At 44.2% G+C, this 24,080-nt stretch overlaps 1 protein-coding gene across 2 annotated transcripts in view; it reads right to left on the minus strand.

The window, feature by feature from the left end:
- PTCHD4 (patched domain containing 4) overlaps nucleotides 1–24,080 on the minus strand; it is a 115,818-nt gene that overhangs the window by 75,809 nt on the left and 15,929 nt on the right. The gene's annotated exons all lie outside the window — the stretch shown is intronic.

Consider the following 24,080-nt stretch of genomic DNA (forward strand, 5'->3'; position numbering starts at 1 on the left):
TGCTACTGTGACATTGCTTTTAAAAAATAAATAGAAATGTTTACAGAAAATTAGGTCCTGATTCTGATCTTAGTTACCCAGATGTACATCTGGAGTGACTCCACTGAGCTTAGTACAATTACTCTAGGTTTACACTCATGTAATTGCGATCAGAATCTGTGAATTGATCTACATCGGTGTAACCCAAATCAGAATCTCGGCTTTAGTCCATAATGTTGGAGATTCTCCTTTTGTGTTTTGTAGGAATGGGCCTTATTCTGGTCTCTTATTCCAGTGTAAATCAGGTCAGTGGAGTCACAGTACTGTAAAACTGGTGTAAGTGTGATCAGAATTAGGTCCCATGTATTGAAAACTGATTTATTTCATCAAGCTTGCCAAGCTCAAATGCTTCAATTCTTAGCATCAAAGACTTTTGAAAGATCTCTAGTGGTGGGTAATTCCAAAGGTCCCTCTTCCTGCACAATGGGAAACTTCCATTGACTTCACTGGGGAATGGATACAGTCCTAAATGCAGACTCAGGATGCATCAGAAGGGTGGATTTAAAAAGGTCCCAGCATTAATAACCTAGTTAATCAAGAAGACGCTAAATTGCTGCTAGGTACCAAATAACACTTTTTAAAAAGTGCCGACACATTTATAAACTGAGTGAGAGATTTTTAATTTTGTTTCTATCATATCTAAAACAAATATAAAAATCTAAAGCCACTCAGATACAAGACAAGTTAGAATTATAGCAGTCAGAACTGCAAGCTATATAACTATTATCTGGATGCTTCAGAGCATGAACTGATCAATAGCTTAATTTAGGAATCTACTCCTTCCCACCCACCTATGCAGCAGCAAATGGCCAGGTACATTCTGAGGGATTTTCAGCTTCTAAAGCATCCAATAGAAGCCACTTCCAGAAGCAATTGGGCGACATAGAGGAGTCACTGAGTGAGATTCTGTGGCCTGTTCTATGCAGAAGGGCAGACTAGATTAGCATAATAGTTCTCTCTGTCCCTTATAAAAATCAATCACTGAAGAAAGAGAGCAGACTTTCTGAACCAAAGGTGTGTTCCAGGATGGCTGCTCCCACGTTCAATAAATATCAGGAACTCAGAGATAAGGCTGAAACTCAGCTTCTTTTGCCTGTGGTCTGCGGAGGACGTAGTCCTGCAGCAGAGAACCTCTTACAGGGCGTGGCCAGGTGGCAGGGACTCAAATTGCAATCACCAGCCAGCTTTTAAAATCACCCAAGGCCATCCTTACAAATGTCACATGAGCAGGGATGGCAGGACACGAAGGAGCAAGATAAGGCAGCTGTTTCAGTCTTGACTCTGAACATCGTTGTTCGTATCATTTCAGATCAAATGTTTAATGCTATTTTACTTTTACTTTTTTGAGGCAGATGATACTCAGTACTCACAAACAACCACATTGGGTAAAAAGAAAAGGAGTACTTGTGGCACCTTAGAGACTAACAAATTTATTTGAGCATAAGCTTTCGTGAGCTGTAGCTACAAATAAATTTGTTTGTCTCTAAGGTGCCACAAGTCCTCCTGTTCTTTTTGCGGTTACAGACTAACACGGCTGTTACTCTGAAACACATTGGGTAAGTTTCCAAAGTGATATTTAAGGAGTTAGCAAAGCAGATCCCATTAACATCAGATGGGCCAGAACACTTAAAATCTTTCTTGCACCACTTAAAAAAATTGGGACAAATGTCATACATGATCATATATATGCTGTGTTGATAGCCAAATGTTTTCTGTCACAGCAGGACACTCCAGCAGCACAGCCTAAAACAGCTACCAAAGACAGTGTATTGTAATTCAGATTCCATTGATTTACTATGCAGAATGCACTGCAAGGTTACTGGAAACTTTTGGATAGCCATCTTTCAGTGAAAGGTAGCATTTTGAAAGAAGAAACAGAACAGGCACAAATATATCATGCTGTACAGTATCTTCCATAAAATGGAAGATAATGGCTATTTGTTACATTAATGTACTATAGGATATCCCAGCCCTTATGTCATCAAAATATAGTGAGATCCTTCAGACAGAATCATAGAAATTAGAGATGGTGAACACCTTTAAAGGCATCTTGTCCACCTCCTCCTTGACAATGCAAGACTGTTTCATACAGAATCAAGTGTTTGACCCTGTCTACTTTTAAACAATGCAAACAATGAGGCTTCCATCATTGCCCTTGGGAAATGGTTCCATAATTTAATACACTTCATTATTATTATTTATTTGTATTCTGGTACTGCCTACATGCTCCAGGTGAGATCAGGGTTCCATCGAGCTAGGCACTGTTTGAACACATAGTAAGAGAGAGTCACTGCTTACAGTCTCAAGCAAAGGTGGGTGGAGGGGGAAGGCAATATTGTTATCCCCATTTTACAGATGGTGAACAGAGGCATAGAGTTTAAGCGACTCGCCCAAATTTATACAGGAAGTATAAGTATATGGCAAAGATAGGTCTTGAACCCAGGTCTCTTGAGTCTCACACCAATTCTTTAACCAAAAGACCATCCTTCCAAAAGCCATTGCTATTATATATTTCTGACATGCAACTACATTATGCTATTCCTAATTTCATACCAGCTGTTTCTAGTTTCAGACTATAATTCCCCCCACATAGATTATATTACATTTATCAGGACACAGTTAATTGCTATTTCTTGCTCATGTTTCTCATGAAAATAAAAATAATACTAAGTGGTTGTGTAGCACTTTCTACCCAGGGATCTCCAAGTGCTTTACAGAGGGACATAAGTATTATTAGCCCTGCTTTACTGACGGGGAAAGAGGCACAGAGGTTCAGCGTGTCTTTCCCAAGATCACTGGCAGGGCTGGAAATAGAACCCAGATCTCCTGACTCCCAGGCCAGGGCCCTGTCCACTTTCCTCTGATCTTTTGACCTTCTTTAGGCATTGTTTCCACTTTCTCCTCTGAAGCCCTTCTGAAGCTGAGGAGGGGGAACGCTGGAGGAGTGAGACAGGGGTGATGGACACATTCTCTGGCTTTGTCCCCCTCCACCTCCAAACCCATGGGACTTTAACCGGTAGGTTTATGCTGATCCTGTCTCAGAGGTGTCTGTGGGTCAGAACTCCCTGCTTGATCTTCGGGGGAAATCACTCATGCCCCTAAAGCAAGAATTCAAAGGAAACTCCACAAATACAATGAGAGAGATAATGGAGCATTTTGTAAGTAATTAAAATATAGGATGGGCTCAAGAATTATTTTAAATGATTTCACTGTTATCTTCTATGTAGGTCATGTTGTCTGTGTTGAAGTTTTGAAGAGAAACCAGTTCAGGGCATCTTTTATAAATTTATTAAAAAGACTAAGTAAGCAGTTCTAGAACAAGCAAAATAGGTCACTAGCTAATCTAACAGTTTTCCTAACCTAATTTACAATGGCACAATGCAACAGTCAAATTAAGGTTTAATTAAAATACAATCAATAAGTCAATGGTTCAATTTATCTGTCTCACCAATTACTACAATTAGTAACTAAATCAAATTGTAATGAACAAGTTAAGAAAACCAATTCTCTTAAGGTCTTACAGGAATGCTAAGGGGAAAAGCATTTCCCTTTGATTTAAGTTATTTAGCTACGAGTCTTGTTAAATGCAGATGCTATTCCTTGCCTTAGCTTTGGGGAATCACAGCTCTGAAAATGATTTCCTGGTAACTTCCTCCTCTAGCTGATTTGTCCCATTAAGCTCACCAGTCACAGAAATCACATGAAAGTTTTGTTTATCTAGCCCAGTGGTTCTCAACCAGGGGTACGTGAACCCCTTGAGGTATGCAGAGGTCTTCCAGGCGGTACATCAACTCATCTAGATATTTGCCTAGTTTTACAACAGACCACATAAAAACCACTAGTGAAGTCAGTAGAAACTATAATTTCATACGGACAATGACTTGTTTATACCGCTCTATATACTATCCACTGAAATGTAAGTACAATATTTATATTCCAGTTGATTTATTTTATAATTATATGGTAAAAATGAGAAAGTCAGCAATTTTTCAGTAATAGTGTGCTGTGACACTTCTGTATTTTTGTGTCTGATTTTTTAAGCAAGGAGTTTTTGAGTGAAGTGAAACTTGGGTTATGCAAAACAAATCAGACTCCTGAAAGGGGAACAGTAGCCTGGAAAGGCTGATCTACTGATCTAGCCTATTCCCTCTCCACAATTTAACACAGTGACTGCATCTTTCTGGCAGTCTGGCATAGACACAGAATGATTTCTAGAGTCCTACACTTTTAGCAGCTTTAGAATGACACTGCTTTAACACAGAGATCTCTTCCTGTTCACAGACTTAGGGGTTTTAGTGTCAACTCTGAGAAGCACTTAGTGTGACACAGAAAGACACACAACACACATGCACACACACTAGTGGACACTGGAGTGATCTGATCCTTACACTGCTCTACAAAGGGATTTTCACATCTTCTTCTCAAAGTTTTAAGTTTATCTGACTGGCCTTGGAAGTAGATTGATATTTACCATTATCTTTATTGATAAGATGTAGTTTGGAGCTGTTGCACATGTGGTGGGGAAAAGTTCAGCTTTTTCCTCTCTCTTTGTTATAGGCTCCAGGCTTGGCTTTGCCAGTCGTCAGAGTCTTTCATATCTCCTTCTCTGGATGGCCGGTCCAAGAAAGAGAGCAGGACACAACTTCAGGTTGATGCGAAAGAGTCTCCCCACCCGCTTCCCTTCCTTCTTGCACAGTTGGCATCTTTGGTAGGAATCAGTGACTCCTCTGCTCCACCCCAGGGGACCCTTGTCCAGTTAGGGGTTCCAGCATGTTGCCTACAGTTCAGTGTGGACCAATGACTTGGCATCTGGACCTTGAAGTCATATTGAAGATTCCAGGTTAGAATGTACATGTCTGAGAGCAGTTTACTGCGAAGGGCAACCAAAAACAGGATGCAAGAAGATACCATGTAATAAGGAGATGGTAGGCAAACTTCCGCTTAGGCCCAAGACATAAATGTCTTCATTGTTTAAATATAACTAATGACTGTTCGCATTCCACATTCACTCATTCCCACACGCCCTCGTAACAGTGAGTTAAGTACAAAACTGGGGAAGAAACTCAGAGGCAGGGGCAGAGTCTAGGGCCAGTAAGTGACCTTACCCTAACACCCATTTTACTATAAGCCAGAAAGCTGCTCTGGACATCTCCTAGTTTCTAAATGCAACTTTCAGATACTTTTGGCCAACTACAGTGACTCAGGCCTAAATCCAAATACGACCTATGTTCCCTACAACAATCTCATAGTGTTTCCTGTCTCCTTACCTGTGAGCAGCCTCTGTAATAGACAATATGGACCTTAATATACTTTTTAATCCTCTGTTCAGTAAAATGTACTGCACATCTATTTAAAAGACACCTGACCCTATAGAAAATACATATTAGAAATGCTTCAGAAATAACCTTGCAACTTTTTATCTTGTTAGTCAGTGTTTTTCTCAGCCATCTCCTGTGTTTCTTTAACTGAGTCAGTAGTTCTTCCTTTGAGGCAGATATTTTTACATACCTAGTGTACGTTTCTACATGTGCTGAGCTTTGGAGTTTGAGCCAGCAGAGAACAGCTATGGTGGGTTCCAGCATAAACCCAACACATAAAAGCGATGAGCAACACAAGGAGCCCAGAGACACTCAATCCTGCATTAATGGCATTTGCTGCTCCACAGACACCAAATGCTAAATTCACAAAGAAACATAGGTGTGGCATCAGCTACAACTAACTTTTAGGCACCTAGAAAAAATCCCTGGGATTCAAATAGCCCGGGGTAGATGCCTAAGCTTCCTGTACAATGAATGGGGAGAGACAAGCACCTCAGAATGGGATTCACAAAAGGGGATTCACAAAAGCCACGATGCTATCCAGCTCCCTGCCCAAGCTAGCCAATAGGAGATGCCAGCCAGAAGAGTGGATGCTAAGCCCCACTCTCTCAGAGAGTTTGGCACCTAAATCCAGGCTGCATGGAGGTGCCGCCTTCTTCTTGGGATTCTCAGCTGCAAACCCTCTCTTGGCACTAAGCACCTATGCCACTTTCACAATAAGCTAGGGGGTTGTTAAGGGAAGCTTCAGAAGCAGCTCCTTAATAACTTATCCCAGTGAGTAGGATATTCAGCTGGGATGTGGCACACCTCTGCTTCCAAGTCTCTCTTCCTCAGGCAACAGGGTTTGATCAGGGATCTGCCACCTCTCAGGTGATTGCTCTAACCACAGGAGCCCCTACTCCCATTGCCTGTGCTAGCCCTCAGGCTACGGAGTCATTCTCATTCTTGTGCTCTCTCCCTCTCTCTCCAGCCCAATGACTTTTGCAATTATTTATCCGCAGTGGAACAGCTTCCACAGGAGAGACTGAGGAAGGCTCCAGACTAGAACGTCCTGTAGGTCAGCCATCAGAGTACTCGCCTGAGAGGTCGCAAATGCCTGTTCAAGTTCCTTCTCAGATGGAGGCGGGACTTGAACCAGGGATCTCGCACACACCACAGGACACTAAGTGCTAGGATAAAAGTGACAAGGGAGGTCCAGCTGCTGTGCATGAGTTTGCACGTGGGGTCCAGTCTGGTTCTGAGTTCTGAGCATGTTTACCAGGTCAGGCCCCATAGGCAGAAGAATGCAGAACTTCCCCTAGTTGGTGCATCACTCTAGGACTTAAATAACCAGATGCAGTGCACATGCTAAGAGGCAGAAACAGGTGCCTAGGGAACCTTTACTGCAAAACCTTAAGCGTTGGGTGAGATTAGGAACCTGCATGGTTCAGCAGCAGCTGACGTGGGATTTGTGAACCCCAATAGGGCCTGAGTCTGGGATTTAGGCCTCTAACTGTGACAGGTACTTAAAACTTTTTGTGAATCTAGCCCCAAGTTACCCCTGCTTAATAGTGGGAGAGGTAAGGTCTAAGAGGAGAACTTGTAACCAAGTCCCATTGGCTTGCTCAAGACCCTGCTTACACCCCAGTGACACCTGATCCTTTATTACCCTAAACTCTTGAAAGTAAAGGAGAGTCCAAGCAAAGGGCTCACCATAGACATCTACATCTGGGGAGCTGTGACTTCTCAAAGCTGCCTGTGGAATTTGGATGGACAATTCCCATTGAAATCTCAGTCTTGGTACCTCCACTCATGCTTGCAACCCTGGGCTGCCTGCTGTGGCCTGTGTTAGTGCGATGTCTATCATCTTAGCCAACACATGCGGATTGAACTGAGGACTTCAAGTTAAAAAGCACAAGCTGCTACAGCTTGAGCTAAAGCATCCAGGTGCCCTATCTAGGGCTGTAAGAGACTCAAAACCTCTGAGGAATGAGCAAATAGGGGGCCTTGTCTCACACACATTCACCAGTGGATTCCACTAGGATCAAGATCTCTGTGCTTTCTTAACGATGCAGCATTACAGTTTGAATCATGAGACTGCACCTATATCAGCAGCACTAACTTCTAGTGGTCAATATCAGCTTGCCCTATTCTTCCCTCAGTGGAAGTCCCCCAGGGACAGTATGATCACTTTCAGCCTTTAGTGGGTCTGTTTTGCCTTCCTCCCTGTTAGATGACACCAGCCTCCACTGGTTTCCATCTCAAGGAAATGCCAGAAGATTCAACCTATTTTCAAGCAATGTAAAAAAAAAAAAAAGAAAAAAAAAGAAAGGAAAAGAATCAATCTTGTCTGCAACCTTTTTGTCATCCACGTCACTGAAACCAAGAGGTTGCAAGATGTTCAAGATTCACTTCAGTTTCCTGACAGAAGAAAGAGAACCCCTTGGAATCACAATTATCTGCAAAGAGAATACAAACATATCCCGGGAAACTTTGTAAGCACTGTGGACTTTTTGTAAAGTATCAGCCAGAGTGAAAGTTAAGATCAGGCAGCATCAATGACAGGATGATATAAAGCATGTGATTCTTGGTAAAAAATATTACAAAAGGTAGACCGGATTGTCTGCTAAATATATTAAGCGAGAGACATTTTAATGAGATTAGTTCAGTTATTTTTATCACCATCACAAAGACGTACCAAATTAAGCTAGTGTTCAGTGTTAGGCTAAAGTCAACAAAAAGAGAAAATACACAGTAAAGGTGAAGTAACTGGTTTGAGCTCATCTCAATTTTTTTTTGTGCTTGAAACTAGCAATAACAACAGACCCATCTTCACCCATCACTTGAAACAGATTTTTAGGCTCAAACTGTGACCTTTTTTTCTTCCCTTTTAGCCTAACCATCCTCATTTTTGGGTGCTTATCCGAACTGAACTGAATCTCCAAACCTTTTGTGGGTTCCCCATCACTAGATAAATCACCAAAGGCCTCCTAGGAGTCTATCCGCATTACAAAGCCAACCATGATTTTGTAACCTGTTCACAGCGTGGCTGTCATATATATAAAGGAAAGGATAAACACCTTTAAATCCCTCCTGGCCAGAGGAAAAACCCTTTCACCTGTAAAGGGTTAAAAAGCTAAGATAACCTTGCTGGCACCTGACCAAAATGACCAATGAGGAGACAAGATACTTTCAAAGCTGGAGCGGGGGAAACAAAGGGTCCTCTCTGTCTGTGTGATGCTTTTGCTGGGACCAGAGCAGGAATCCAGGTCAGAACTCCTGGAGTTACTAGAGTTACTAAGCAATCTAGTTAGATATGCGTTAGATTCTGTTTTGTTTAAATGGCTGATAAAATAAGTTGTGCTGAATGGAATGTATATTCCTGTTTTTGTGTCTTTTTGTAACTTAAGGTTTTGCCAAGAGGGATTCTCTATGTTTTGAATCTGATTACCCTGTAAGGTATTTACCATCCTGATTTTACAGAGGTGATTCTTTTACTTTTTCTTTAGTTAAAATTCTTCTTTTAAGAACCTGATTGCTTTTTTCATTGTTCTTAAGATCCAAGGGTTTGGGTCTGTGGTCACCTATGCAAATTGGTGAGGATTTTTATCAAGCCTTCCCCAGGAAAGGGGGTGTAGTGCTTGGAGGGATATTTGGGGTGGGGGGGAAGACGTTTCCAAGTGGGCACTTCCCCTGTTCTTTGTGTAACACTTTGGTGGTGGCAGCTTTTAACCTAAGCTGGTAAGAATAAGCTTAGGGGGTCTTTCATTCAGGTCCCCACATCTGTACCCTAGAGTTCAGAGTGCGGAAGGAACCTTGACAGTGGCCATTTTGCAAGCACCACTGTTTGATCTATGTCCGCAGAACAGCTTTCCTGCCATTCAGACCATGTGGATGCAGCCACACTGTTTACCTGTATTTTATCAGTGCATTCTAGGAAAATCTACATTCATTCTGCATTGCCTCCTCAGGGGATAGAGCGTTCAGAGGACACGTACACAGAGCAGCATTAGCAGCACATTCTGGGATATCGTGCCACACAGAACTGAGAGGTTAAACCAGTTATACAGGAATGACCATGGGTCTGGTTATTATAGGGCATGGCTGCCCCCTAGTTGCTCATGCTATCCAAACTTGGCAAAGCTGGCACCTCCTGCCACAGTTTCCTTCCTGGAAGTTGGTCCTCTCAACTTTCTAGACATCAGTCTGTGCTGGAGATGTGGCTAAGCCTTAGGGCCAAGTGCTAAACACACATAACCAAAAACCCTTTTGGGAGGAGCAAAAGTCCAACTAAGGCATCCCAAACAAACCAAAAGGTTCTTCTGCCCTTTTATAGTGTTTCTTCAGCCTGCCCTCTGGGCCCTGTTCCCAGCCTTTGCTGGGTTGCCTTTGAGACTCTTTTCCTTGTTCTGGTGTAGTCCTCAAGCTGGTTCTACAGAGCCCTAGCTCAGGGCCTTCCACAGGACCCTACCTACTCTCTGTGGTTCCATACCCAGACTGATCTCTCTGTCCTTGTATAAGGCCCAGCTGTCCATTAAGGTATCACCTGACCCTCCTAAGTCCAGTCCCCTCAGCTGGAACCAGCTACTTAATTATGGCACAGGTGTGGCTGGACCCATCTCCAGCACTTATATTTGGAAAGCTAGTCCATGCTGCAGGCCTCTGATACAACCAAGCAGCTACAGCCAAGTGCTACCCATCCTGCGTGCAGGCAAAAGCCATGTCTAGAGCCAACCATGGCAGCAACTATTACAAACTTAAGCAAAAATTGGAGGGTGAACAGGCCCTTAAAGAGCACCTTCTTATTGTTACTACCTAAGCACTTCTGGCGGAGTCCCTCTCTGAAGATGTGAGACTGAGTACCCTGGTAAATAACAGGTGGAGACCCAAAAAGTTCATATTCAGATCCAAACTTTCCTGAAGTCTGGGGTGTTTAAATCAAGGATTTTGGTTTGGCCAATTATAGAGACAGGAAATAGCTTCAAAGTTCAGATCCAGATCCAAATTTTCTCCAACATCACAAGTGTTCCATTCTGGAGTTTGGGTTCAGGCCAATCAAAGTTTCAAAATTTTCCAGTGGCAAAAGTGGACAATATTTCATGAAAGCTTTTGCAAAGAATGTTCCTGTGCTTCCACCAACTCTATCCAGGGTTGGAATTCCAAACCTGAAGAAGGGAGCTAGCCACTGAAATGAATGGCAGTTATGTTGCTAAATCCACTAGGCAGCTTTGAAAAACAAAATCTCAGCCAGGAATTGTATGTGCTCGGATAAGGATGATTTTTTTAAAACAAAACAAGCAAAATCAGCCACAAGCTCAAGTGGCCATCACTCTCTCTAGGAGCTACAAGAGTCCCATTAGAATGAAAGGGAGTACTTGTGGCACCTTAGAGACTAACAAATTTATTTGAGCATAAGCTTTCGCGAGCTACAGCTCACTTCATCGGATGCATGTAGTGGAAAATACAGTGGGGAGATTTATATACACAGAGAACATGAAACAATGGGTGTTACCGTACACACTGTAACGAGAGTGATCAGGTAAGGTGAGCTATTACCAGCAGGAGAGAAAAAAAACCTTTTGTAGTGATAATCAAGATGGGCCATTTCCAGCAGTTGACAAGAACGTGTGAGGAACAGTAGGGGCAAAAATAAACATGGGGAAATAGTTTTACTTTGTGTAATGACACATCCACTCCCAAGCCTAATTTAATGGTGTCCAGTTTGCAAATTAATTCCAATTCAGCAGTCTCTCCTTGGAGTCTGTTTTTGAAGTTTTTTTGTTGAAGAATTGCTACTTTTAGGTCTGTAATCGAGTAACCAGAGAGACTGAAGTGTTCTCCGACTGGTTTTTGAATGTTATAATTCTTGACATCTGATTTGTGTCCATTTATTCTTTTGCGTAGAGACTGTTCAGTTTGGCCAATGTACATGGCAGAGGGGCATTGCTGGCACATGATGGCATATATCACATTGGTAGAGGCACAGGTGAACGAGCCTCTGATAGTGTGGCTGATGTGATTAGACCCTATGATGGTGTCCCCTGAATAGATATGTGGAGACAGTTGGCAATGGGCTCCCAAGGATTTACTGGCTCCCTGTACAGGAAAGACAGGAAGTATGGCAAAAGATGACCTTGGCTTAACCGGAAGATCTTCAATGATCTGAAACTCAAAAAAGAGTCCTACAAAAAGTGGAAACTAAGTCAAATTATGAAGGAACTGAATATAAATAAATAACACAAGCATGTAGGGATAAAATTAGAAAGGCCAAGGCACTAAATGTGATTAAACTAGCTAGAGACATAAAGAGTAACCAGAAAACTTTCTTCAAATACATTAGAAGCAAGAGGAAGGCCAAGGACAGCATTAGCTCTTTACTCAATGAGAGGGCAAAGACAATAACAGAAAATGTGGAAATGGCATACTTTTTTGTTTGTTTTCACCAAAGAGGTTAGAAGCAATCAGATGTCTAACAGCAAATGCCGGTGAAAATCAAGTAGGATCTGAGGCTAAAATAGGGAGAGAACAAGTTATAAATTACTTAGACAAGTTAGATGTCTTCAAGTCAGCAGGGCCTCAAGAAATACCTACTAACACGCTCTAAGAGCTGTCTGAGCAGATATCTGAGCCATTAGCGATTATCTTCAAAAAATCATGGAAGACAGAAGAGATTACAGAAGACTGGCATTATATTTGCCCTCTTCCAATTTATAAAAAGGGAAATAAGGCGTATTACAGACCAGTCAATTTAACTTCAGTACCCAGAAAGAAAATGTAGCAAATAACCAGGCAATCAGTTGGCAAACACCAAGAAGATGATAAGGTGATAAGTAAGAGTCAACATGCATTTGTCAAGAACAAATCATGTCAAACCAACCTAATAGCTTTCTTTGACAGAGGAACCAGACTTGAGAATGGGGGAAGCAGTAGATGTGGTGTATCTTGATTTTAGTAAGGCTTTTGATACTTTCTCACATGACATTCTCATAAACAAACTAGGGAAACATAGCTTGGATGGAACTACTATAAGGTGGGTGCACAACTGATTGGAAAACTGTTTCCAGAGAGTAGTTATCAGTGGTTCACAGTCAAGCTGGAAAGGCATAACGAGTGGGGTCCCACAGGGACAGGTCCTGGGTCTGGTTCTGTTCTATATCTTCATCAATGCTTTAGATAAAATGTATAAAGGGCACACTTATAAAGTTTGTGGACGATACCAAGCTGGGAGGGGTTGCAAGTGGTTTGGAGGATAAGATTAAAATTCAAAATGATCTGGACAAACTGGAGAAATGGTCTGAAGTAAATAGGATGAAATTCAATAAGGAAAAATGTGGAGTACTACACTTAGGAAGAAACAATCAAATGTGAAATGAACTGCCCAGGAGGGAGTACTGCAGAAAGGGATCTGGGGGTCATAGTGGATCCAAGCTAAATATGAGTCAACAGTGTAACACTGGAACTAGAATGGGAACTGGAAATTTGCTGGTGTCTCTCAGCAATATAATTCAGGAGTGGCTGACTGGAGCACTCATATAACTCAGCTTACTTTCTAAAGTCTATGTGTGAGCAGACCTGGAGTGGTTGCTCTGACAGTGAAGTGTGTAAAAGGCACCTTAGGTTGGAGAATTGAGGGGACACAGCTGTGCAGTAGTCTAGATTGTACACTGGGCAACGTCACACCGCCACTGGAGGTTTTTAAGAACAGGATAGACAAGCACCTTTCAGGAATGGTCTAGTTATTACTTAGTCCTGCCTTGAGCGCAGGAGACTAGACGAGATCACCTCTTGAGGACTCTTCCAGTCCTGCACTTCTTTGTCTCATTACTTTGGGGGCTCTGGTGCGCCACCAGAGGATTAAAACAGAATTGGAACAGGAGTGATACACGTCCAGGTAGAGAGGGACTTGCTCCTGAATATTTATCTACCTTCGGGACAGAGAGAAACGTTTCTCACTCAGGCCATCCTCCAAATCAAACAAGGTATCAGCGTGTTCACTGTCCACTCCTGTGCCATAGCTGAGTGAAATGCAATCATTCCTATTGTTCTTTGTGGAGAGGCCTCAGTGCACATGACCCTGTACACAACGCAGGCAGAGGCCCAGCATTCTATATGCCAGACATATAGGACTCCCAGTGGGCAGGGTCTTTACCTCTTTGGGACACCCTGTCCTCCCCGAGGGTGACCAGATTTTTAAAGGAGACAGGGGATGGCTTTGGAGGTTGGGTTAGGGAGGTGGGGAAGGGAGGGAGGAGAGGAAAAAGAAAAGGGTCCCCCTCCTGCCTCTTCCCCTCCTTAGCCAAGCAAAACCCCACCCCCTTTTATAATTAGAAAACAGGACATATTAGTTTCCCCCTTCCCACCCCTTTCCCAGACCCTTCCCCCACAATGCCAGATTTTTCTTTCTATCCTGCAGCTGCAGTTCCCGCTCCTTTTCAGTTCCTCTGCTCCATGTCCTATCTTTCTCCATGCACTCCTGCTTTTGTCCCTGCAGTTTCTTCCCCTCCTTGTCCCTGGGGTTTTCTGTCCACATTCAGTCTCACCCTTCCTATCACACTCACTCACCCACCCCCTGAATCTTTGGGCCAGTTCAGAGTCCATCACAGGCACCCAGCTTTGGGGCTACCCCTCCACCTGATTCTGGGGCTGCTGTAGGCCAGGCGAGTCCCCAGCACTGCTTTGAGCAGCCTTAAATTGCACACAGGTCACTGAGGCCCCAGTGGTCCTTGTGGCAGCTGGGGAATAGCCAGGCAGGTATGACCACAGGCCCCCCCCAGCCCCCCACATCTGACATGTCCCCTGTACTGGGCACTCTTGTGTGATGGGGCTGGGGATTACAGAATTGGTTCCAAGAGGGCTTCTAGCATCAGGAGTATTGCCGGGGGGGGAGGGGGGCACAAGGCAACTGTGAATTGACCCTCTGACCTTTGTGTCCACTTCCTCTCTCCCCAAAACAGGCTCTTCTACTCCCTCCATACTCTGCCACACTCTGGCACTTCCCTCTGCTGCAGGACAGTGAGGTGTAGCGGTCATTGGCCAAGGCCAGAGCAGTGGCCATCTGCACATGGTGGCAATGCTTGCTGACCTGGCTGTCACACCACTGCCTGGAGGGACAGTGAGACCCTGGTACCCCCTGGAGCTGGGTGAACATGTGGGGCAGAGCAGAGGCATGGGGGAAGACAGGAAGCTTTGCTGGACAGACAGTAGGCTTCATCGAGGCCACACTCCTGATTTACAAGGACATACAGCCACTCTGTCCTGCATCCCGCCCCACCGCGGTCTGTTGTGCTTCGATGGTGAGTTCTGTCTAAGTTCGGATTGTCGGCCCTTTGTGGCAGAGACCTTGGCTTGGGTTGTCCACCCTGTGACACCAATGTAACTGCACAGGTGTTACAGAGTGGATGATCAGGCCCCTTCTCTTTATCTTTGCCCGTGAAGCAAGAGGCACATTTATGACACTCTAGAAATAATCACCAGAAAGGGGTGGAGGTGCCCCCCCCACTACAGATGCACCCACACTCACTTGTCTCTGAGGAATATGCTCAGTGGATCAGGTGTCTTTTGAGGAGGGATTTGAGCAGAGGGAGGATAGTTGCCAGGTGTGAAAGAGGAAGGGAGTCCCGACCACAAGGGGTGGTGTGGGAAAGGCGGCACACCGAGGAGAATGCAAGAGGAGATAGGAAGAGTGTTGGAGCAGGAACATATATGAAGGGTGGGGGGGGGGGGGGAGAGAAGGCAACAAGGGCTGCAATAATCATTGCAATAGGCTCTGAAAGTCCTGAGACACCTGTGGAAACGATGAGGTGGGCGGTGATGAAAAGTTGTAGGGAAGAACATTAAGTTGCTTATATTTCCTCCTGCAAATAAAAGGACCCCCCACCCCCTCTGGTTCTTGCGGCAGCTGTGCTGGGCAGATAGGAACCACACTAGCACAATCCTGCTAACGAGCTCACTGTGGTGCAGTCAGTGCTCCCTCTCTCCCCTCCCGCAACAGCTTAGGGCTCACTTCTCACCACCTCCCAGAAGCTGCTGGGGTCCAATTCCCCAAGAAGCCAGCACCAGATGGAATTACAGGAACTAAGAGCCAGGTTAGCCTCTTCTGTATGTGTTACTGAGCCCTTGCCCTTGGGCGGGAGGGAGGGAGGAGGCATTTAAGGCAGCTAGCATTAAGTTTCAGTCCCTTCAGGCTTTTCCCTATCTATGAGTGGCATATATTTCCCTGCTGCCTGTAATTTACCTGCTCACAGATCTCTGGCTTCCAGTCCATTAACACCATGTACCCCATCCCTCCATAGCAATGGTAAACCTGCTAGTATCAGCCCTGCAACCTACTGTGTACAATGTGTACACGGCAGGGTGTGTACCCCAGATGTACTGGTTGTATAAGCCTGTCACCTGAACCCACACAGGAGGGAGTTGGAGAAGGATGTAGGCAGAAGCTTTACAGTGGAACAAAAAATGGGACAGAGTGGCTTTAGGGATAATACTGTTTTCCTTATTCTAATGCAGTTCCTTTAGTCAATATTAGAAGAAAGTGACTTTCTATGATTCGTTACCAGGGTGAGTGGATTTCAGCAAGGACTTTCCCTCCATCACAACATTCACACACTTCCAAATGCCCAAGGTAACAAGAAATTCTCACCCAAATACTATGGGTTTGTGCTAGTTTTTTTATTCCTGTGCATTCACATCCTTATTACACTGTTTGTGCAAAATCATGAAAACCCAGCTCCCAGCTACACCCAAGCCCCCAAATAAAAAAAGTTTATTCTTCCAGCCTCTTACATATGTAATTCCCCCTGACGTCCAGGGGACTTTGTTTATTTGGCTAAGAATATAGGATGACATCTCTAAAAGGGGTGATTATAACACTGGCTTTGTCTACACAGGGTAGAATCCTGGCCCCAACTGGAATCAATGGGAGTTCTGTCATTTAAAATTTGATCCCCAGAGTGAAGATGTAAGATTGTAACTCATTTGTGTAGGTATGTTTACCTGCTTTAACCCCATCAATAACTTTCATTCCCTTTTCCTATTTAATAAATCTTTAGTTTATGATAGGATTGTCTCTGGTGTGAGATCTAAATTGCAATTGACGTGGGGTAAGTGACTGGTCTTTTGGTACTGAGAGTAACCTGTGGATTGCTCTCATGCATGGTGTAAGGGACCATCTGTCACAAAGATTGGCTTACCTGGGTGGCGAGATAGACCGGGGTATCCAAGGGGACTGTCTGTGACTCCACGTTAAGACTGTGATAGTACCTGAAGAGTTTATACTTGATAACTGGTTAGTGAAGTCTAAATATAGAACTCACAACCAGTTTGGCATGTGTGCCCTGCTTCCGAAGAGTCTGCACTGAGGTTGATACTCATGCTTTCTTGGGCCACTGCAGGACAACTTGACACTGGCATAGTTGGCAGGATTTGCATACGACAAGTCAATTAAGTTTATAGAGCACAACCCCAGTGCTGTTAAAGTTCAAACTTGATACTGAGAGTTTTAAAGGTTAAGAGTGAACCACGGTTGTACAATGATTTTGTGAGACAAGACCTTGAAGAGTTATGTCTGCACAGGGGAATATCCTGTGAAAGAAAGCCGCACTTCAGGAGCTGAGAGCTTTGCTCATACGTTCTGATCAGGTGCCAAGGGAAGGAGGGAACCCTCCTGCCCCAGACACCACAAAGGAACTGGCCCGACTGTAGCACTAAAAGGCCAGGAAAAACATAAGCCCCAGAGACTGAAGGCAGAACTGCAGACCAGGGAGGCTGACACAGCCCAGGCTGTAGTCAAGACCAATGAAGAAGCGGAGGAGAGAGCTCACTAAAGATGCATGGAACAGACAGCAGCAGTCAAGGCCAATGAAGAAGCTGAGAGGAAGGCACACAGGAGGCAGATGGAAGCTCAAACGCTGCAGCTTAAATTACTGGAGCAGCAAATTAAATTACATGGAGCTACACCCCTCAAAACCCAAGGGAGTGGAGAAAGTCTGTCCAATTTGTAAAGAAACTGCCTGTAGAAAAGAGTTCCTGTCCACCTTTGAGAGACTATGTGGGAAGCACAATATTACAGCCACTAAATGGGTGACTATCCTCTTCACCACATTAAGGGGGAGAGCCAGAGAAGTTTTTAATGATATGGAGAAGGGTGATGCTAAGGTGTATAAAAAAACTAAAGAAAATGTATAGCAAAGATTTAAGATAACCCTGAGCCCTGTCAACTGAAGTACAGAAAGCTCAGAATGTCTGACAGTGTCACTCATGTTGAATATTTAACTAGAAATATGTAATTTTTTTGAGAAAACAGATAATGGGGGTGGGGTGGGCGGGCTGAAGGTGATTATGAAAAACTGTTTGATCTGATGGCTCAAGAGCAATTATGGATAGTTACAGATGAGGTAAAGGCAGCCATTTGTGACAGAAAACCTTCCACAGTTTTAGAGGCTGCAGAAATTGCTGATGAATATGTTGAATCCAGGGTGGCGCAAATCCCAGGGGAAGGGAAATCCCCATGTCACCCAGGTGAAGAGGGAAGAGGGGACTGGAAATAAACCTATCCCCAACTTTGATAGAAAACCCAAATGGAACCTAGGTTCTAAAACTCCCTTCCAAAAGGGAAGGGAAGGAACCTGATATCCCTGTGGGGCTCGCAGCCATATAAAATCAAATTGCCCAAAACTTAAGGTAACCCACTATCCACACCCACACCTGCCACCATGAATGTCACTACCATTGCTCCAGAGGCAGTGACAGGGCTGGAGAAAACCCTAGTAAACTATATCAGGACTGACTCTTGAGATGGTAATGAAGAATGTATTAAAAATGCTAAGGAAAATGGCACAGATTGTAGGGGCTGGAGAAACACAGGGTCCCAAGTCTCTTTGGTCAAGGAAAGTTTTGTAAGGGAAGAGGACAGACTTCCTAATAAAAGCCTAAATAAATTAGCTTTGGCCAAATTCCCTGTAACTAATCAAGGTCTACCTCGAGTGTGAGGCTTTCAAAGAAGATATTGTTTTGGGCATTAGGAATCTCCTTCCCATTGATGTTTTAATAGGTAATAATATCTAAGCAGGTTAATTTTATAACCTGTAGCCAGAAAGAGTATGGCTCTGCTGCACCTGGTTTGTCTATAAACAGCCAGGAGCATTGCAATGGAGGGGGAGAGGGGAATGCCCTCAGTCCTTTGTCAGCTGAAAGTAACAGTTTGTCCCCAGAGGAGGGGTTTGGAGATTCCATTGCTGTGCTAATGTCTGCTCCTAAGCGAGACTCAAATCACATTTATTGAGGTTCAACAGGCTGATCATTCCCTAGACCAGTGGTTTTCAAACTTTGGGTCATGGAATGCAAGGCACTGGGTCGCCCTGCGCAGCATCCAGGGAGCCTGGCGGCTGGCCAGTAAACTCTAGTAGTCCCTACCTTTTCTGACACTGTGCTGCACCCCAGAAGCAGCCAGCAGCAGGTCCGGCTCTTAGGTGGGGGGCCCACGGGGTTCCGCACGCTGCCCCCACCCCGAGCACTGGCTCTGCACTCCCATTGGCTGAGAACCGACCAATGGGAGGTAGGGGGGCGGTGCCTGTGAGCGAGAGCCGCGCAGAGCCACTTGTGCACCTCTGCCTAGGAGCCAGACCTGTTGCTGGCCACTTCTGGGGCACAGAGCGGTCTGCGGTTCCAGGACAGGCGGGAAGCCTGCCTCTGCACCCTGGCTGTGCTGCTGACTGGGAGCCACCGGAGGTAACCCTGTGCCCCAATCCCCAGCCCTGAGCCCCCCCAAACCCAGAGCCCGCTCCTGCACCTCAAACCCCTTATCCCCGGCCCCACTCCAGAGCCCTCACCCCCACACTCTAACTCTCTGCCCCAGCCCTGAGCCCCCTCCCACACCCCAAACGCCTCATCCCCAGCTCCATTGAATCGTAGGCATCAACAATTTTCTTCAACTGGGTCACCGGAAAAAAAGTTTGAAAACCACTGCCCTAATAATACCCTGGCTGGGGAAGGAAAGGGAAGATTTTTTCTAGAAGGAGGTTTGTTGTACAGGGAGGCTCCCACAGGGAAAAAGAGGCACCTTTATGAGGTTTGCAAGCAGGTGCTGATGCCTGATAAGTACAGGAGAGAGTTGCTGCAGATTGCTCTTGATTGTCCCCTTGCTGGACATGTAGCAATGGAGAGAACCTGTGATAGGGCCAAACAGAATTTCTCTTGGCCTCACATGTTTGAGGCAGGAAAGAAATACTGTGAGAGCTGTGTCTTATGCCAGAAGCCTAAGAAGTGAAAGGGACATTTGAAAGGCAGCTTTGCAGCCATTGCCCATCATTAAGGAGGTGTTTGCCAAGTGCATACAGCAACTGTGAGACCCCTACTTAGACCTTCTAGAAACTGAAAGAAGTATATACTGGGTGTGGTGGAGTCTGTCACCAGGTACCCTGAGGCCAATGCTCTGTCTAATATTGAAGCTGAAACTGTGGCTACTGTCCTAATTACCATTTTTAGCAAAGTAGGTTTTCCTAGGAAAATCTTGTCAGACCGTGGTGCAAACTTCATGCAGAGCCTCTTTCTAGAGGCATATGCCATGGCAATAGTCCATTTCAAGCAAAAAGAAAATGTAGTGTCATATCCCTTATCAAGAATAGGAAACCCTGAGGTAAATTCAGGAGGGTTGGGGACACCCCTTCCTACACCATGTTTGTACTGGGGCTGTGATGCTGCCAGACCAGGTGCCAGCTCTGTCTCACTGAACACTGTCCCTCTGTCTCAACTGAACACTGACAACTGCATGTCAGGAATCAGTCTGGCTCACCTGTGTATTGTTAAAATAGTTATCAATTCTAAGACTGTTTAGACTTCATTAATCTCACCTATGGCATCTGTGCCCTCTATTTTAAGGTAATATTTAAGCATTTGTATTGAAAGCCTCTGTCACTGTGTAATTCACGAGCCAGGAATGAGTTTGAAATTTAAGATTGTAATTCATTTGTGTACATATGTTTACCTGCTTTAACCTAGTAAATAACTCTTGTTGCCTTTTTCTATTTAATAAATCTGCATCTAGCTTACTATAGGATTGGCTACAAGTGTTGTCTTTGGTGTGAGTTCTAAAGTGCATTTGACCTGGGGTAAGTGACTGGTCTTTTGGGCCCAGGAGTAACCTGAGTATTCCTGTGATTCTTGGTGTAAAGGACCACCTATCACATAGGTATGCTCGCCTGGTTGGCAAGACAGACTGGAGTACCCAAGGGGGCTGTCTGTGACTCTGTGTTAAGGCTGTTTAGTACCTGAGGAGTTTATACTTGATAATTGGTCGGTGAAATTTAAGTATAGCACTCACAACTAGTTTGGGGGTTGTGCCCTGCTTTCCAACAGTCTGACCTGAAGTTGGTACTCATGCTCTTGGGCCACTGCAGGACAGCTCGACACGTAGTTCCACCAGAAATCTATTTCTTGTGATGTCGAAGCTCTCCAGATGCCCACAGAGTTAGGAGCTAAACAAGATCCAAATTTCTGCTATAAAACCTCTTTGCAAGACTTCTTGAAATACCACAAAGGAGAAAAAGGCATGACCCTATTTTTTAAACTTTCCAGTTTATCTTTAAATCCCAGATGAAGTTATAGGGGTGGGGTGAGAGTAGGGGAAGGAAGTATACAAATCTTTGTCTACATATTAAAGATGTTCTCTTTTTAAATTATTATAAGTAAGTAAACTTGGTTTAATTGAAAGGTTTTCCTGCAGTTCAGTGAAGCCAAACAAGCCCAAGAACCGGGAAGAAAAATGTACCAGAAACAAAAGGGAAATAGGCCCCTGGTTTTATTACTCAGTCCCAGTGAAATGTAAAAGTAAACAAAAGGAGAGTAAATGATGACGAATATATTAGATTGATAATCATTTCAGTTCTTCCAGTCTAAGGTATCAATAACACAGGGAACCACTTCTTTTTAAAATTGTGTTTTATGTTGGCATGTGTCCCCTCAATTTTCACTTGGCTCTGCTCTTCCTGGTTTCTCCTGGAAGCTGAAGCAGAAATACTAAAATACCATGATAATGCTTTATCAAAAGGTGAGAAAAAAACCAAGGAAATACTGAGAGTCAGGCAGGAAAGCATAATACGTAAGATTTCCAGAAAAAAGAGGTTTTGAGGTTAACTTTCAGCTAAGCATTGGAAAGTGTAGATGCTTATCCAAACCCAACCTTTGAACCCTCACTATAGACTCTATTAGCCTGTACTTTTTGCAGGGAGCCATCTTTTTCATGTTACCTCAGAAAGCAGCAACAGGAAATGGGCAAGGCAGCTATAATTAAGGCTGTTAACACTTCCAGCAGAAAATCTCTTTTTTAGGGGATAATTAATCAGCTGTTCATTTTCTTCTTCTATTTTTTTGGTCTCAAACTTGGCATAGCAATACGGGTTCTCTACCCAGGAGTATTTCCCGTCCCCACACACACTGGTTTTTAATGAGTTTGGCCACTTTATAATCAGAGATAGCCAAATAAAAGTCTCATTTCAGATGCCTGTTTTCACTTTCTTAACATGTATCTTGAACATTTTGGGGGGGCATTTAGACAAGTTATGGATTGTCAGAAATGTAACCAAGGCCTGATCCTGCAGTTGGATCACCACTGCTACTCTTGCAAAGCCCTCTTAAATTCATTGAGGTCTGTGTGTATGCAAAGGTCCCTCATGTGACTCTGATTTCAGGCTTGGGGCTTTTGCTTGTACATAACCTCTTTTCAGATCACTTTTTAAGGACACACACCCTCTCTTATAAAGCCAACTATCAGCATTGTCCCTAAGGTCTGAATGGGGTGTTGTGTATCATTCTTCTACTACGTGTTTTGTGTTTGTAACCAAACAACTCACAATGTCACCCCCACCTCTGAATTTCTGAGCATTTCCCATCTTTTCTCTGGATCAAATCCTGGCTCCAACAGGAGTTTTTCCATTCACTAAACAGAGCAGGATTTCACCCTGTATCTTTCTTGTAGTGTGTAAGCTCTTTGGAGCAGGGGCCATCTTTAGTTTTGTGTTTGAGCACTGAACACGTTGCTGGTGATGAATGGTGAATGATAACATTCATTGTGTCAGGGATGGGCTCCCAAATGGAAAAGTGTGGATTGGATCTATATCCTACAGTCTATGAAATGTTCCAATCTGGAAGTTTTGTTTCAGCCCATCTCTAAGGGCCAATGCTCCGTAGGACTCAATGCACACAGGGTGATTTTGACTCCTGTAAAACAGCCAGCACAAGATCTATGCACCGCTTAAAGAAAGAGTTTTCTAGTGTTAAGGCACGACTATAGGACACAGGAGACCTGGCTTTAACACCTGCTCTTCCACAGACTTCCTGAGTGATGTGGGGAAAACCACATAGGGCCAACTGTTTAGGTGCCTAACTTCCAACGAATCAATGGGAGTTCGGCACCGACAGACCTTTGAGGATTTGGGCCTTAACCTCTCAGTGCCTCAGTTCTCCATGTGTAAAAGGGGAATGTAAGATGGGAGCCTTTCTCTGTTAGCGCCTCCCCTTGTGATGAGGTAGAGCCACACCATCCCCTTGAGTCCAGATTCTGAGTTTGTCCAGTCCTTGTTCTGACCCAAGCCCTTCTGGCTCCATGGATTCTATGATAGCTTATATTATTAGAGTGCTAGGCACTGCACAGAGACTAAATAAGAGACACTCCCTGCCCCAAAGTTCTCACATTCTAAACAGACAAAGGAGGATGGAAGCAGAAACAGAAAAGTGAAGTGGTCTGGGTCCACAGCACTCCTGTGTCAGAGTCCAAAACAGAACCAAGGTCTCCTTGTCATAGTCCCAAGCCTAATCCACTGGACTACAGCATTTTAGCTTTAATATAGATTCTCTTGCTGTCCTTTGTCAAGTTACCGACACTTTCTGTCGTGGTTTCTCCATCTGAATAATTGGGATAATACTACTCTGCTTCACAGTGGGGTTGTGAAGACTAACTCGTTATAAGAAAAGTTGTTCCCTCTTGCCACAGAGGGCAGGACAAGAGGCAGGGGGCTCAAACTACAGCATAGGAGATTTAGATTCAATCTCAGGAAAAACTTCCTAACTGTAAGAACAGTAGGACAATGAAACACACTGCCTTGGGAAGGTGTGGAAGCTCCTTCAGTGGAGGATTTCAAAAAGAGGTTGGATAGCCATATGTTTTGGATAGTTTAGACACAACAAATCCTGACCCTTGCGGTCCCTTCTAACCCTATAGTTCTAGGATAATGTTTGGCGAGAGCTCTGTCAGAGCAAACACTCACCAGTGGGCAGACAAAGCCCTTCAGTGAATTTTGTTATTTTCTGTCCAGGTTCCTAATCACTCCAAGCTCCTTTGTATAAGTTCTCTGACCCAGCTGGTGTTCCCAACTCCTCCCATTTTAATGCCATCTGTTAATTTCATTAATGTGCTATTCACTTCCACTTCCAGATAATCAATGAAGATATTAAATACGACCAGACATAACACGGATCCCTTAGGTACCCCGCTAGATCATAGAATCATAGAATATCAGGGTTGGAAGGGACCTCAGGAGGTCACCTAGTCCAACCCCCTGCTCAAAGCAGGACCAATCCCCACAAACTCCCCACAAACTTGATCCAGTGCCCTTTATCATGATTCTTTGTTTAGGAGTCTTTTATCCAGTTTCCAATCCACATGACAGGCTTCCTGTGCAAGCCAATTTGAATTAATTTTTCAATTAGGATTTCCTCGCAGTTTTGTATTGGCTAGGGAACTTCGTAGGCCTT

This window comes from Lepidochelys kempii, chromosome 3 (assembly GCF_965140265.1).
Source record: "Lepidochelys kempii isolate rLepKem1 chromosome 3, rLepKem1.hap2, whole genome shotgun sequence".
In the NCBI taxonomy this organism is placed as follows: Eukaryota; Metazoa; Chordata; order Testudines; family Cheloniidae; genus Lepidochelys; species Lepidochelys kempii.